The sequence below is a fragment of the Scyliorhinus torazame genome, chromosome 10 (genome assembly GCF_047496885.1).
Source record: "Scyliorhinus torazame isolate Kashiwa2021f chromosome 10, sScyTor2.1, whole genome shotgun sequence".
NCBI classification, from domain to species: Eukaryota; Metazoa; Chordata; class Chondrichthyes; order Carcharhiniformes; family Scyliorhinidae; genus Scyliorhinus; species Scyliorhinus torazame.
In genome coordinates, this window is record NC_092716.1 from 264,458,165 (window position 1) to 264,474,053 (window position 15,889).

Consider the following 15,889-nt stretch of genomic DNA (forward strand, 5'->3'; position numbering starts at 1 on the left):
TGCTTTGGAATACACAAAAGGACAACTCAGGAGAGGTTACGACAGTCCCCATCTCACAAAATATGACACAGTGTATGGAAAGGCTCAGTAAACCAAGGTCCACCACACTAAGAAAACAAAAAGGGACGGTCAGTAGAGAATTAAAGGTGCTATATTTAAATGCACGCAGTGTACGGAACAAGGTAGATGAGCTTGTGGCCCAGATTGTGACTGGCAGGTATGATGTGGTAGGCATCACAGAGACGTGGTTGCAGGGGGTTCAGGACTGGCATTTAAACATCCAGGGATTCACAACCTATCGAAAAGACAGAGAGGTGGGCAGAGGGGGTGGGGTTGCCTTGTTAATTAGGAATGAAATTAAATCAATAGCACTAAACGACATAGGGTCAGATGATGTGGAGTCTGTGTGGGTAGAGTTGAGGAACCACAAAGGCAAAAAACCCATAATGGGAGTTATGTACAGGCCTCCTAACAGTGGTCAGGACCAGGGGCACAAAATGCACCACAAAATAGAAAGGGCATGTCAGAAAGGCAAGGTCACAGTGATCATGGGGAACTTCAATATGCAGGTGGACTGGGTAAATAATGCTGCCAGTGGACCCAAGGAAAGGGAATTCATTGAATGTTTACAGGAGGGCTTTTTGGAACAGCTTGTGATGGAGCCCACGAGGGAACAGGCCATTCTGGACTTAGTGTTATGTAATGAGCCAGACTTGATAAAAGATCTTAAAGTAAGGGAACACTTAGGAGGCAGTGATCATAATATGGTAGAATTCAGTCTGGAATTTGAAAGAAAGAAGGTAGAATCAGATGTAAAGGTGTTACAGTTAAATAAAGGTAACTACAGGGGCATGAGGGAGGAACTGACGAAAATCGACTGGGAGCAGAGCCTAGTGGGAAAGACAGTAAAACAGCAATGGCAGGAGTTTCTGGGAGTAATTAAGGACACAGTACAGAGGTTCATCACAAAGAAAAGAAAGGTTATCAGAGGGGGGATTAGGCAGCCATGGCTGACAAAGGAAGTTAGGGAATGCATCAAAGCAAAAGAGAAAGCCTATAATGTGGCAAAGAGTAGTGGGAAGTCAGAAGATTGGGAAGGCGACAAAAACAAACAGAGGATAACAAAGAGAGAGATAAGGAAAGAGCGGATCAAATATGAAGGTAGGCTAGTCAATAACATTAGGAATGATAGTAAAAGTTTCTTTAAATACATAAAAAACAAACGGGAGGCAAATGTAGACATTGGGCCGCTCCAAAATGACGCTAGTAATCTGGTGATGGGAGACAAGGAAATAGCTGAGGAACTAAGTAAGTACTTTGCGTCAGTCTTCACAGTAGAAGACATGAGTAATATCCCAACAATTCAGTAGAGTCAGGGGGCAGAGTTGAATATGGTAGCCATCACAAAGGAGAAAGTGCTAGAGAAACTAAGAGGTCTACAAATTGATAAATCTCCGGGCCCAGATGAACTACATCCTAGAGTTCTAAAGGAGATAGCTGAAGAAATAGTGGAGGCGTTAGTTATGATATTTCAAAAGTCACTGGAGTCAGGGAAAGTCCCAGAGGATTGGAAAATCGCTGTTTGTTCAATAAGGGAACAAGGAAAAAGATGGAAAATTATAGGCCAATTAGCCTAACCTCAGTTGTTGGCAAGATTCTAGAATCCATCGTTAAGGATGAGATTTCTAAATTCTTGGAAGTGCAGGGTCGGATTAGGACAAGTCAGCATGGATTTAGTAAGGGGAGGTCGTGCCTGACAAACCTGTTAGAGTTCTTTGAAGAGATAACAAATAGGTTAGACCAAGGAGAGCCAATGGATGTTATCTATCTTGACTTCCAAAAGGCCTTTGATAAAGTGCCTCACGGGAGACTGCTGAGTAAAATAAGGGCCCATGGTATTCGAGGCAAGGTACTAACATGGATTGACGATTGGCTGTCAGACAGAAGGCAGAGGGTTGGGATAAAAGGTTCTTTTTCGGAATGGCAACCGGCGACGAGTGGTGTCCCGCAGGGTTCAGTGTTGGGGCCACAGCTGTTCTCTTTATATATTAATGATCTAGATGACGGGACTGGGGGCATTCTGGCTAAGTTTGCCGATGATACAAAGATAGGTGGAGGGGCAGGTAGTATTGAGGAGGTGGGGAGGCTGCAGAAAGATTTAGACAGTTTAGGAGAGTGGTCCAAGAAATGGCTGATGAAATTCAACGTGGGCAAGTGCGAGGTCTTGCACTTTGGAAAAAAGAATAGAGGCATGGACTATTTTCTAAACGGTGACAAAATTCATAAGGCTGAAGTGCAAAGGGACTTGGGAGTCCTAGTCCAGGATTCTCTAAAGGTAAACTTGCAGGTTGAGTCTGTAATTAAGAAAGCAAATGCAATGTTGTCATTCATCTCAAGAGGCTTGGAGTATAAAAGCAGGGATGTACTTCTGAAGCTTTATAAAGCACTAGTTAGGCCCCATTTAGAATACTGTGAGCAATTTTGGGCCCCACACCTCAGGAAGGACATACTGGCACTGGAGCGGGTCCAGCGGAGATTCACACGGATGATCCCAGGAATGGTAGGCCTAACATACGATGAACGTCTGAGGATCCTGGGATTATATTCATTGGAGTTTAGGAGGTTGAGGGGAGATCTAATAGAAACTTACAAGATAATGAATGGCTCCGATAGGGTGGACGTAGGGAAGTTGTTTCCATTAGCAGGGGAGACTAGGATCCGGGGGCACAGCCTTAGAATAAAAGGGAGTCACTTTAGAACAGAGATGAGGAGAAATTTCTTCAGCCAGAGAGTGGTGGACCTGTGGAATTCATTGCCACAGAGGGCGGTGGAGGCCGGGACGTTGAGCGTCTTTAAGAGAGAAGTTGATAAATTCTTGATTTCTCAAAGAATTAAGGGCTATGGAGAGAGAGTGGGTAAATGGAGTTGAAATCAGCCATGATTGAATGGTGGAGTGGACTCGATGGGCCGAATGGCCTTACTTCCGCTCCTATGTCTTATGGTCTTATCCCTCTGAACAAACAAGAACAAACAAAGAAAACAGGAACAGGCCCTTCGGCCCTCCAAGCCCGTGCCGACCATGCTGCCCGACTAAACTACAATCTTCTACACTTCCTGGGTCCGTATCCCTCTATACCCATCCTATTCATGTATTTGTCAAGATGCCCCTTAAATGTCACTATCGTCCCTGCTTCCACCACCTCCTCCGGTAGCGAGTTCCAGGCACCCACTACCCTCTGTGTAAAAAACTTGCCTCGTACATCTAGGGCAGCATGGTAGCATTGTGGATAGCACAATTGCTTCACAGCTCCAGGGTCCCAGGTTCGATACCGGCTTGGGTCACTGTCTGTGCGGAGTCTGCACATCCTCCCCGTGTGTGCGTGGGTTTCCTCCGGGTGCTGCGGTTTCCTCCCACAGTCCAAAGATGTGCACGTTCGGTGGATTGGCCATGATAAATTGCCCTTAGTGTCCAAACTTGCCCTTTGTGTTGGGTGGGGTTACTGGGTTATGGGGATAGGATGGAGATGTGGGCTTGGGTAGGGTGCTCTTTCCAAGAGCCGGTGCAGACTCGATGGGCTGAATGGCCTCCTTCACTGCAAATTCTATGATAATCTATGATAATCTACTCGAAACCTTGCCCCTCGCACCTTAAACCTATGCCCCCTAGTAATTGACCCCTCTACCCTGGGGAAAAGCCTCTGACTATCCACTCTGTCTATGCCCCTCATAATTTTGTATACCTCTATCAGGTCGCCCCTCAACCTCCGTCGTTCCAGTGAGAAAAAAACGAGTTTATTCAACCGCTCCTCATAGCTAATGCCCTCTATACCAGGCAACATTCTGGTAAATCTCTTCTGCGCACCCTCGCTAAACCCTCCACATCCTTCTGGTAGTGTGGCGACCAGAATTGAACACTATACTCCAGGTGTGGCCTAACTAAGGTTCGATACAGCTGCAACATGACTTGCCAATTCTTATACTCAATGCCCCGGCCAATGAAGGCAAGCATGCCGTATGCCTTCTTGACTACCTTCTCCACCTTTGTTACCCCTTTCAATGACCTGTGGACCTGTACTCCTAGATCTCTTTGACTTTCAATACTCTTGAGGGTTCTACCATTCACTGTATATTCCTTACCTGCATTAGACCTTCCAAAATGCATTACCTCACATTTGTCCGGATTAAACTCCATCTGCCATCTCTCCGCCCAAGTCTCCAAACAATCTAAATCCTGCTGTATCCTCTGACAGTCTTCATCGCTATCCGCAATTCCACCAACCTTTGTGTCGTCTGCAAACTTACTAATCCGACCAGTTACATTTTCCTCCTAATCATTTATATATACTACGAACAGCAAAGGTCCCAGCACCGATCCCTGCGGAACACCACTAGTCACAGCCCTCCAATTAGAAAAGCATCCTTCCATTACCACTCTCTGCCTTCTATGACCTAGCCAGTTATGTATCCACCTTGCCAGCTCACCCCTGATCCCGTGTGATTTCACCTTTTGTACTAGTCTACCATGAGGGACCTTGTCAAAAGCCTTACTGAAGTCCATATATACAACATCCACTGCCCTACCTGCATCAATCATCTTTGTGACCTCCTCGAAAAACTCTTATCAAGTTAGTGAGACACGACTTCACCTTCACAAAACCATGCTGCCTCTCACTAATACGTCCATTTGCTTCCAAATGGGAGTAGATCCTGTCTCGAAGAATTCTCTCCAGTAATTTCCCTACCACTGACGTAAGGCTCACCAGCCTGTAGTTTCCTGGATTATCCTTGCTACCCTTCTTAAATAGAGGAACAACATTGGCTATTCTCCAGCCCTCCGGGACATGACCTGAAGACAGTGAGGATCCAAAGATTTCTGTCAAGGCCTCAGCAATTTCCTCTCTAGCCTCCTTCAGTATTCTGGGGTAGATCTCATCAGGCCCTGGGGACTTATCTACCTTAATATTTTTCAAGACGCCCAACACCTCGTCTTTTTGGATCTCAATGTGACCCAGGCTATCTACACACCCTTCTCCAGACTCAACATCCACCAATTCCTTCTCTTTGGTGAATACTGATGCAAAGTATTCATTTAGTACCTCGCCCATTTCCTCTAGCTCCACACATAGATTCCCTTGCCTATCCTTCAGTGGGCCAACCCTTTCCCTGGCTGTCGTGTTGGGTGCTCTGCTACACAGACGAACCAACACATTTGCGGAAGGTACAACTCAGTTTTATGACTAACAATTATTAACATTTGTAAACTGGTTGCTGTGATTCGTTCATTACCCTCTAACCTGTGGACCCATCCCTAACACTATCTTGGAGAGGCACTCAGCACATGGTGAGTGTCTGAGTGGCTTGCTGTGAGCTCTGTGCCCTGAGCTGTCTCCTGCTGGAATGAATCGGAAGTGTCGTATTCCCCGTTTTATTGTGTGTCTGCTCTTGCTTGTGATTGGCTGTGATGTTGCCTGTGTATTGATTGGTCCGTTGATCTGTCCATCAGTGTGTATGTGTGTTTGCACCATGATGTTTATCTGAATATCATGACACTGGCTACCCTCTTGCTTTTTATGTACGTGTAAAAAGCCTTGGGATTTTCCTTAATCCTATTTGCCAATGACTTTTCGTGACCCCTTCTCGCCCTCCTGACTCCTTGCTTAAGTTCCTTCCTACTTTCCTTATATTCCACACAGGCTTCGTCTTCTCCCAGCCTTTTAGCCCTGACAAATGCCTCCTTTTTCTTTTTGACGTGGCCTACAATATCTCTCGTTATCCAAGGTTCCCGAAAATTGCCGTATTCATCCTTCTTCCTCACAGGAACATGCCGGTCCTGAATTCCTTTCAACTGACACTTGAAAGCCTCCCACATGTCAGATGTTGATTTACCCTCAAACATTCGCCCCCAATTTAGGTTCTTCAGTTCCCGCCTAATATTGTTATAATTAGCCTTCACCCAATTTAGCACATTCACCCTAGGACCACTCTTATCCTTGTCCACCAGCACTTTAAAACTTACTGAATTGTGGTCACTGTTCCCGAAATGCTCCCCTTCTGAAACTTCTACCACCTGGCCAATACCCCAATATTAGGTCCAGTACAGCCCCTTCCCCAGTTGGACTGTCTACATATTGTTTTAAGAAGCCCTCCTGGATGCCCCTTACAAACTCTGCCCCGTCTAAGCCCCTGGCACTAACTGAGTCCCAGTCAATATTGGGGAAGTTGAAGTCTCCCATCACCACAACCCTGTTGTTTATACTCTTTTCCAAAATCTGTCTACCTATCTGCTCCTCTATCTCCCGCTGGCTGTTGGGAGGCCTGTAGTAAATCCCCAACATTGTGACTGCACCCTTCTTATTCCTGATCTCTACCCATATAGCCTCACTGCCCTCTGAGGTGTCCTCCCGTAGTGCAGCTCTGATATTCTCCCTAACCAGTAGCGCAACTCCGCCACCCCTTTTACATCCCCCTCTATCCCACCTGAAACATCTAAATCCTGGAACGTTTAGCTGCCAATCCTGCCCTTCCCTCAACCAGGTCTCTGTAATGGCAACAACATCATAGTTCCAAGTACTAATCCAAGCTCTAAGTTCATCTGCCTTACCCGTAATACTTCTTGCATTAAAACATATGCACTTCAGGCCACCAGACCCGCTGTGTTCAGCAACTTCTCCCCGTCTGCTCTGCCTCAGAGCCACACTGTCCCTATTCCCTAGTTCTCCCTCAGTGCTATCACCTTCTGACCTATTGCTCCCGTGCCCACTCCCCTGCCATACTAGTTTAAACCCTCCCGTGTGACACTGGCAAATCTCGCGGCCAGGATATTTATGCCTCTCCAGTTTAGCTGCAACCCATCCTTATATAGGTCACACCTGCCCCGGAAGAGCTCCCAGTGGTCCAGGTAACGGAAACCCTCCCTCCTACACCAGCTGTTTAGCCAAGTGTTTAGCTGCTGTATCTTCCTATTTCTAGCCTCACTGGCACGTGGCACAGGGAGTAATCCCGAGATTACAACCCTAGAGGTCCTGTCTTTTAACTTTCTGCCTAGCTCCCTGAACTCCTGCTGCAGGACCTCATGACCCTTCCTGCCTATGTCGTTAGTACCAATATGTACAATGACCTCTGCCTGTTTGCCCTCCCCCTTCAGGATGCCCTCTACCTGTTCGGAGACATCCTGGACCCTTGCACCAGGGAGGCAACATACCATCCTGGAGTCTCTTTCACGTCCACAGAAGCGCCTATCTGTGCCCCTGACTATAGAGTCCCCGATGACTATTGCTCTTCTGTGCTTTGACCCTCCCTTCTGAACATCAGAGCCAGCCGTGGTGCCACTGCTCTGGCTGCTGCTGTTTTCCCCTGATAGGCTATCCCCCCCCGACAGTATCCAAAGGGGTATACCTGTTCAAGAGGGGGACAACCACAGGGGATTCGTGCACTGACTGCCTGCCCTTTCTGGTGGTCACCCATTTCTCTGCCTGCACCTTGGGTGTGACCACATTTATATAACTACCGTCTATGACGCTTTCTGCCACCTGCATGCTCCTAAGTGCATCCAACTGCTGCTCCAACCGAACCATGCGGTATGTGAGGAGCTCCAGTTGGGTGCACTTTCTGCAGATGAAGCCATCCGGTACGATGGAAGCCTCCCGGACCTGCCACATCTCACAGTCAGAGCACTGCACCCCTCCAATTGACATTGTGTCAATTAATTAGTAAATTAAAGTTAAAAGTTTTTTTTAAAGTTACTGTTAACGATATGTTTCCTCGCACTAGATTTCTACTATAAATGTGAAAGCTAAATATAGTACTCTCCGATCTCTTTTTTAGATACCCCTCTAAATTATAATTAAGTAATTATGTTTAATTAGTTTACCAATGCTTAATTTTTAAAATTTAGTGTAGATTCCCAACCAGCCAATCAGGTCACAGCTTTTCTGTGATGTCACTTCATTCCCCCCCCCCCCCCCCCCCCACACACACACACAATTTGAAAAGGTAATAAAAGTAAAAATGAGTAAAAATCACTTACTTACCTTCTGAGTGTCTCAGATGCTCTCTGGTTCTCTCCCTTTCCTAGTTACATCACTGCACCAAATTACCAAGTTTCAAATTCCCACTCTGGATGTGTCTCACTAACTCAGGCTGTGTCTCTTTGACCTGCGCAATGCTCTGCTTTCTGATTTGTGCATGACACCCATCACGATCATCTTCGTATCATCTTACCACCGAATACACTCCCACCTTGACCTTTCTAAACCTCTTCTGCATGAACTATTTTACCTTCATTCATCTGTTTTGTTGGAATTTGGGATTAACCCTCTAATGCGTTCACAATCAAATTCTGAAATGGTTCAGACATGGACAAAAGAGCTGAACTCGAGGTGCGGTGGGAGTGACTGCGACTGTGGCATCAAGGAGCTCCAGCAAAACTGCAGTCAATGGGAAAACTCCATTGGTTAGCACCATACTTTTATCAAAGGAATACATTCCAACAAAATTGGAAGTTGGGAGAGGATATGACCATGATATCATTTCAGAGTGGGAAGGTCAGTGGAGGATCCACAAAATTGAAAGGCTTTATTCAAAATTAGAGTAAATTTCTAAGTCTTTATGTCGTACTTGCAAATAAAGCTAGTAAAATTTGAGAGGGAACCACTCAGATGTATTCCACTGAGCATGATGGGCAGCACGGTAGCACAGTGGTTAGCACTGTTATGTCACAGCTCCAGGGACCCGGGTTTAATTCCCAGCTTGGCTCACTGTCTGTGTGGAGTCTGCACATTCTCCCCGTGTCTGCGTGGGTTTCCTCCGGGTGCTCCGGTTTCCTCCCAGAAGTCCCAAAAGACAGGCTGTTAGGTGAATTGGACATTCTGAATTCTCCCTCTGTGTACCCGAACTGACGCCGGAATGTTGCAACTGGGGGCTTTTCACAGTAACTTCATTGCACTGTTAATGTAAGCCTACTTGTGACACTAATAAAGATTATTAGATTATTATGATGTTTTTGAACAATTTTAACTGTTGATGTGACTTACTCTTATATGTGGGATGTGGGTGTCGCTGTCTCATCCCTTGAGCTGAGTGGCTTGATTGGCCACGGGGGTAGTTAATAGTCAACCCCATGGCTGTATGCGTCTGGTGTCGCACGTAGGCCAGATCGGGTAAGGGCGGCAGATTTACTTCCTGGAAGGACATGAGTGGACCAGGCTGGTTTTTATGACAATCAACATTGGCCATCATTAGACTTTGAGTTCCAGATTTTGAATTCAGGTTTCACCATCTGCTGCGATGAGATTCGAACCTGGATCCCCAGAGCATTACCCTGGGTCTCTGGATTACGAGTCCAGTGACAATACTACGACACCACTACCTCCCCAAAGGGATCTCAGATTATACAATCTGTAACTAATAACCGTGAATTATACTCACAATATTTCCCAAATGATGTTGAGAAAAGTATGTAGGCCGGGATTTTCCCTTCTGGGGACTAAGTCCCCGCGCCGGCGGGAGAACCGGCGCTAACCACTCCAGCGTCAACAGCCCCCGAAAGTGTGGAATTCTTCGCACTTTCGGGGCTAGGTGGACGGCGGAGAATTTGGCGGCGCCACTGAAGGGACGGCGCGAGTTCGCGCATGCAGCGAAGGGCCGCCGTGATCTTGCGCATGCACGGAACCGTCGGCCGCCGTATTTTGGCGCATGCACGGGGGGGTTCTCTTCTCCGCGCCCTCCATGGTGGAGCCCTACAGGGGCCGGCATGGAAGGAAGAAATGCCCCCATGGAACAGGCCCGCCCGCAGATCGGTGGGCCCTGATCGCGGGCCAGGCCACCGTGCCCCCCCCCCCCCTCTCCGAGGACCACCCCCACCCTTACCTGCCAGGTCCAGCCGGTACATGAGTTGAGTGATTCACGCCGGCGGGACTGGCAAAAAACCGGACGGCCGCTCGGCCCATCGGGGCTCGGAGGGCTGGAAAGTGGAGCTGAGTCCACAAAAGATCAGCCATGACCTCATTGAATGGCGGAGCAGGCTCGAGGGGCCAGATGGCCGACTCCTGCTCCTAGTTCTTATGTTCTTATGATATGTGCTGGTGCTGCTTCAATGAGAGTATGTACATCAAATAGGATACAAGTGATGTATTGAGAAATTAGTTTTGCACTTATTATAACTGCTCGTAGTAGCCATTGATTTCAATATGTCAACGAGCCATTTGATTTGATTTGATTTATTGTCACATGTACCGAAATACAGTGAAAAGTATTTTTCTGCGGCCAAGGGAACGTACGCAGTCCGTACATAGTAGACAAAAAGAGTAATCAACAGAGAACAGGGGCCAAACAAAGCAAATACATGAGCAAGAGCAGCATAGGGCGTCGTGAATAGTGTTCTTACAGGGAACAGATCAGTCCGAGAGGGTGTCTTTGAGGAGTCTTGTAGCTGTGGGAAGAAGCTGTTCCTGTGTCTGGATGTGCGGGTCTTCAGACTTCTGTACCATCTGCCTGATGGAAGGGTCTGGAAGAAGGCAATGCCTGGGTGGGAGGGGACTCTGACAATGCTACTTTTATGTGCAAATTTGTCCTCCACATCTACCATTATCAGTCACCATAAATAGTTTAGACCTTCTATTAGTTGGTAACTTTATTCATACTTCACTGTAAACTATATAAATTCATAACTATAAATATATTCATGCTATAATGATACCAATTCATTTAGTTTTCCAAAAATTGCTCTATAACGTTTGATTTAAAAACAAATACCAGAAGTACTTTGAAGTGTTTTCTTTTCAAGACATGGATGATCAATCATGCACTGCATGCAGCAGTCACTGCAGTGAGAATAATGCACTGCATGCAGCAGTCACTGCAGTGAGAATAATGCACTGCATGCAGCAGTCACTGCAGTGAGAATAATGCACTGCATGCAGCAGTCACTGCAGTGAGAATAATGCACTGCATGCAGCAGTCACTGCAGTGAGAATAATGCACTGCATGCAGCAGTCACTGCAGTGAGAATAATGCACTGCATGCAGCATGCAGCAGTCACTGCAGTGAGAATAATGCACTGCATGCAGCATGCAGCAGTCACTGCAGTGAGAATAATGCACTGCATGCAGCATGCAGCAGTCACTGCAGTGAGAATAATGCACTGCATGCAGCATGCAGCAGTCACTGCAGTGAGAATAATGCACTGCATGCAGCATGCAGCAGTCACTGCAGTGAGAATAATGCACTGCATGCAGCATGCAGCAGTCACTGCAGTGAGAATAATGCACAGCATGCAGCAGTCACTGCAGTGAGAATAATGGAGAGGTTTCACATGAAATGCTTATGGTTATTTTGTTAGGTTAGAATAATGTACAACGATTTTAGGGATCATGTTTTGCAGCCTGTAATTTTCTGAGTGAACATTTTGACGACCAATGCAAATTCTATGTGACTTTTTCTTTTTCATAGAATCATAGAAGTTTACAGCATGGAAACAGGCCCTTCGGCCCAACCTTCAGATTATCTAAATCATACTATTTTACCAACTGCTGTTTTTTTTGGCTGCTAAAGGGGATTAAACAAAAGGGGTTAGCAGACAGCCAAAAACACTCGCAAACATCTGTCCAGAGCAAAGCATATGTGCTAGTATGTTTGATGGGCATTCTCTATGGAGGATAGCTGCAGCTGAACCTCAAACAGTATCAGCTGAAAGAGCTCACTGGGCTGGAAACACAAATTGTAACGGATGGTAATGTTAATGTGCAAGATAATCTGAAGCAGAAAGAGAGGAAGAGAACAATTAATATCTTCAAAATTGTCAATTTGTGCAACCAAAATTATTGCAGGAAAGCCTAAATTGATATGTTCTTCGCACTTCCATAAAATCAGTGTCACTCAGCTATCACAATGGGGATTAAAGGTCTTTAAAGACAAGTGAGACCTTCAGACTTAAAATTCATACTCATAACACAGGTTAAAATTGCAAACATTTGACCATCTGAGTGATGTCTCCAAGCAACATTTTAATTTGTACACTAAATGAACTGGCAGAGTGGACCTGGAAATTGAAATATTACAGTGCTTGGGGAGTTTGTTAATCTGTAAAACAAAGGCAAGGCTAGACTATCATTTGAGACATTAACCCAGGTGTAGTATCACTCTTCAAGCTAAGCAATTGGCTAAAGCAAACAATGTTTGTGGCAAGTGTTATTAACAATGGCTTCAGTCGGTGAGGGCTTTTGTGAGGCGACAGGTGAGGGAATTCCCGTTGCTCCCGGCACAAGAAGTTCAAGATAGGGTGATCTCGGGTGTATGGGTTGGGGAGGGCAAGGTGTCGGAAATGCACTAGGAGTTGAAAGAAGAGGGGGAAGCGCTGGTAGAAGAGTTGAAGGGTAAATGGGAGGAGGAGCTGGGGGAGGAGATTGAGGAGGGGTTATGGGCTGATGCCCTAGGTAGGGTTAATTCCTCGTCCTCGTGTGCCAGGCTCAGCCTGATACAATTTAAGGTGGTCCACAGAGCGCACTTGACGGGGGCGAGGTTGAGTAGGTTCGTTGGGGTAGAGGACAGATGTGGAAGGTGCTCAGGGAGCCCGGCGAACCATGTCCATATGTTTTGGTCATGCCCGGCACTGGAGGGGTTCTGGAGAGGAGTGGCGGGAGCAATATCTCAGGTGGTGAAAGTCCGGGTCAAGCCAAGCTGGGGGCTAGTAATATTTGGAGTAGTGGATGAGCCGGGAGTGCAGGAGGCGAAAGAGGCCGGCATTCTGGCCTTTGCGTCCCTAGTAGCCCGGCGAAGGATCTTGCGAATGTGGAAGGAGGCGAAGCCCCCCAGCCTGGAGGCCTGGATAAATGATATGGCTGGGTTCATAAAGTTGGAGAGGATTAAGTTCGCCTTGAGAGGGTCTGCGCAGGGGTTCTACAGGCGGTGGCAACCGTTCCTAGACTTTCTCGCGGAGCGTTAGAGGAAGGTAGGTCAGCAGCAACCTTGGGGGGGGGGGGGGGGTGGTTGGAGGGAACGTCCTGGGAGTGGGGGGGGGGGGGGGGGTGGTTGGAGGGGGGGCGGGGGGTTGGAGGGAACGTCCTGGGAGAGGGGTGGGGGGAAGGGGGGACTGCCTGGGAGGGTGGATAAGCAAGAGATAACATGAAGGGTTGGGGAAACTGGCACGTACGGGTGAGGGCCAGTGTACAAAGCTGTGTAAATATATCATTTTGCCATAGAACATAGAAAATACAGCACAGAACAGGCCCTTCGGCCCACGATGTTGTGCCGAACCTTTGTCCTAGATTAATCATAGATTATCATTGAGTCTACAGTGCAGAAGGAGGCCATTCGGCCCCCTGAGTCTGCACCAGCTCTTGGAAAGAGCACCCTACCCAAACTCAACACCTCCACCCAACACCAAGGGCAATTTGGACATTAAGGGCAATTTATCATTGGCCAATTCACCTAACCCGCACATCTTTGGACTGTGGGAGGAAACCGGAGCACCCGGAGGAAACCCACGCAGACACGGGGAGGACGTGCAGACTCCACACAGACAATGACCCAAGCCGAAATCGAACCTGGGACCATGGATCTGTGAAGCAATTGTGCTATCCACAATGCTACCATGCTGCTCTTAAGAACAAATAAATCTACACTATATAATTTTCCCGTAATCCATGTACCTATCCAACAGCTGCTTGAAGGTCACTAATGTTTCTGACTCAACTACTTCCACAGGCAGTGCATTCCATGCCCCCACTACTCTCTGGGTAAAGAACCTACCTCTGATATCCCTCCTATATCTTCCACCTTTCACCTTAAATTTATGTCCCCTTGTAATGGTGTGTTCCACCTGGGGAAAAAGTCTCTGACTGTCTACTCTATCTATTCCCCTGATCATCTTATAAACCTCTATCAAGTCGCCCCTCATCCTTCTCCGCTCTAATGAGAAAAGGCCTAGCACCCTCAACCTTTCCTCGTAAGACCTACTCTCCATTCCAGGCAACATCCTGGTAAATCTTCTTTGCACCTTTTCCAAATCTTCCACATCCTTCCTAAAATGAGGCGACCAGAACTGTACACAGTACTCCAAATGTGGCCTTACCAAAGTTTTGTACAGCCATGTATATATCTTGCTCTGCGCGATTTCTCTTTTTTGTTATGAGGGGGGGGGGTATTGTTTGTAAGGGAGAAAAATTGTGTTAAAAAACTTTAATAAATATATTTTTTTTAGAAACAAAACAATGGCTTCAGTCTTCCCATGTTTCATTGTAGAGAGGCCCCATTATGGAATTTGCTGAGAAACTGCCTCTCCACTTGTCTCATTGATGTTCACCAAACGTCAGCTAAATGTTGTCACTTCTCACAAGATCTCCTCTTTTCTTTCAGTATGTATTTTTTTATCAGATTATGTCTGAGACATATATCAATGATAACATTGTAGAATCATCCAAAAAGTGCCCTGCTCCTGTTAATATTTCAAGATTAAATTGTTGAACTAAAAAATAACATGCTATTTGGAAATGTTACTGCTGTAATGATGGTGAATATGCCAGCATTCATCGCCCTTTTTCCACTGAAACTGATAGCAACGTCTGGAGTCCACACATTTGTAGAAGTGTTGGAATCTAGTTAAACAGTTGAGGCACAAACCCCAGACTGCAATCATGGGAATCACGAGAATCAATGAGAACTGTTCTTCTCGCTTTAAAAACCCTTGAAACTGTTACACTTGTTGAATGAGGGTTTTTTAAATTGTGAACTAAGTTCACAATTGCCGCTCTGGAACAACATTAGCCTGAAAAGCTTTTCTTTCTTCCGGAATGTCAAATTTCTCCAAAATGATAAATTGCACATTTGTTAAAAAAAAGTATTTTAAAAAAAATTCTTCATTTTTGCTGCTAGTCCCATTATAAGTCATAATGTTATCTAATGATTGAAATTAAAAGGATAGTTATGTTTTTAACTTACTGTTTTGCTGTGAGAGTATCTCAATATGATTGGTTGCTGACCTGCTTGTTGACATCACTGCTGCTGCACATTGACACCCCCTTGACTCGGCTCAAAGTTTAAGCTGCTACTGGAAAGGCAGAAAGCCAGACCACAGACAGTGCTACATCTGTCTGTGATGATAGTGAGTATTTTCTTCATCAGTGAGTGCAAAATCTGAGACTAGATATTGGCGTCAAAATAAATGCATATTGGATTGGCATTGAAATATACTGTCCAAATATTGTGTATGCCCCTTTTGAAGGAATTTGTAATGAGATCAACCTCAACTCCCAGATCAGGCAAAGTGAAATTAAACAACTTTTATATTCTTATAGCTTATGTTTACAGTAAAGAAAGGATGAAGCCATATGTTATGGACAGGATACAGACAAGCAAATGGTGCTTATTTCCACTCACCACCTGTCTGTAAGCAGAAGGTGTTTCAAATAATTTTTAGGATATGTGGTGGCGTATTTTCACAAACCCTCAGTTTGTATGATCCAGTTTACTAATAATTCATAGCAAACATGCGTTAACTCAGAAGGTTACTTTATCTCATATTCAAAACTCGGGGGAGGCATGTTCACAGTCCACTACACGCATTCAGTAAAGGGAGTTTTGCAGCTGTGGATAGTAACAGTAATATTAGTTTGCATGACTTCCAGAGTCAAAGTCCAATGCGGAATTCTTGCACGTGGGAGTTTCAGTTCAACTGACTGAAGACCAGAGTTGTGGAATTTGATTTATAGGTGGTGCTGATACCTCAAGATGTGTCGGGGCACAGACACTGGGTTGGTTCTGCAGGCAATGGTAGGAAATCTTCCAACACAGGCAGGCAGGCTTGAGGAGCAGGCTGTTCTGCCTCCGGTACTGCACCTTGTGGGTTCACCAGACTGATGTTAAAGTTAAAACTGTCCAAAAAGACCAGGGGTTT

The 15,889-nt window shown here is 46.0% G+C and overlaps 1 protein-coding gene across 3 annotated transcripts in view; it reads left to right on the forward strand.

The window, feature by feature from the left end:
* LOC140384766 (transmembrane protein 263-like) overlaps positions 1–15,889 on the forward strand; it is a 458,167-nt gene that overhangs the window by 204,499 nt on the left and 237,779 nt on the right. The gene's annotated exons all lie outside the window — the stretch shown is intronic.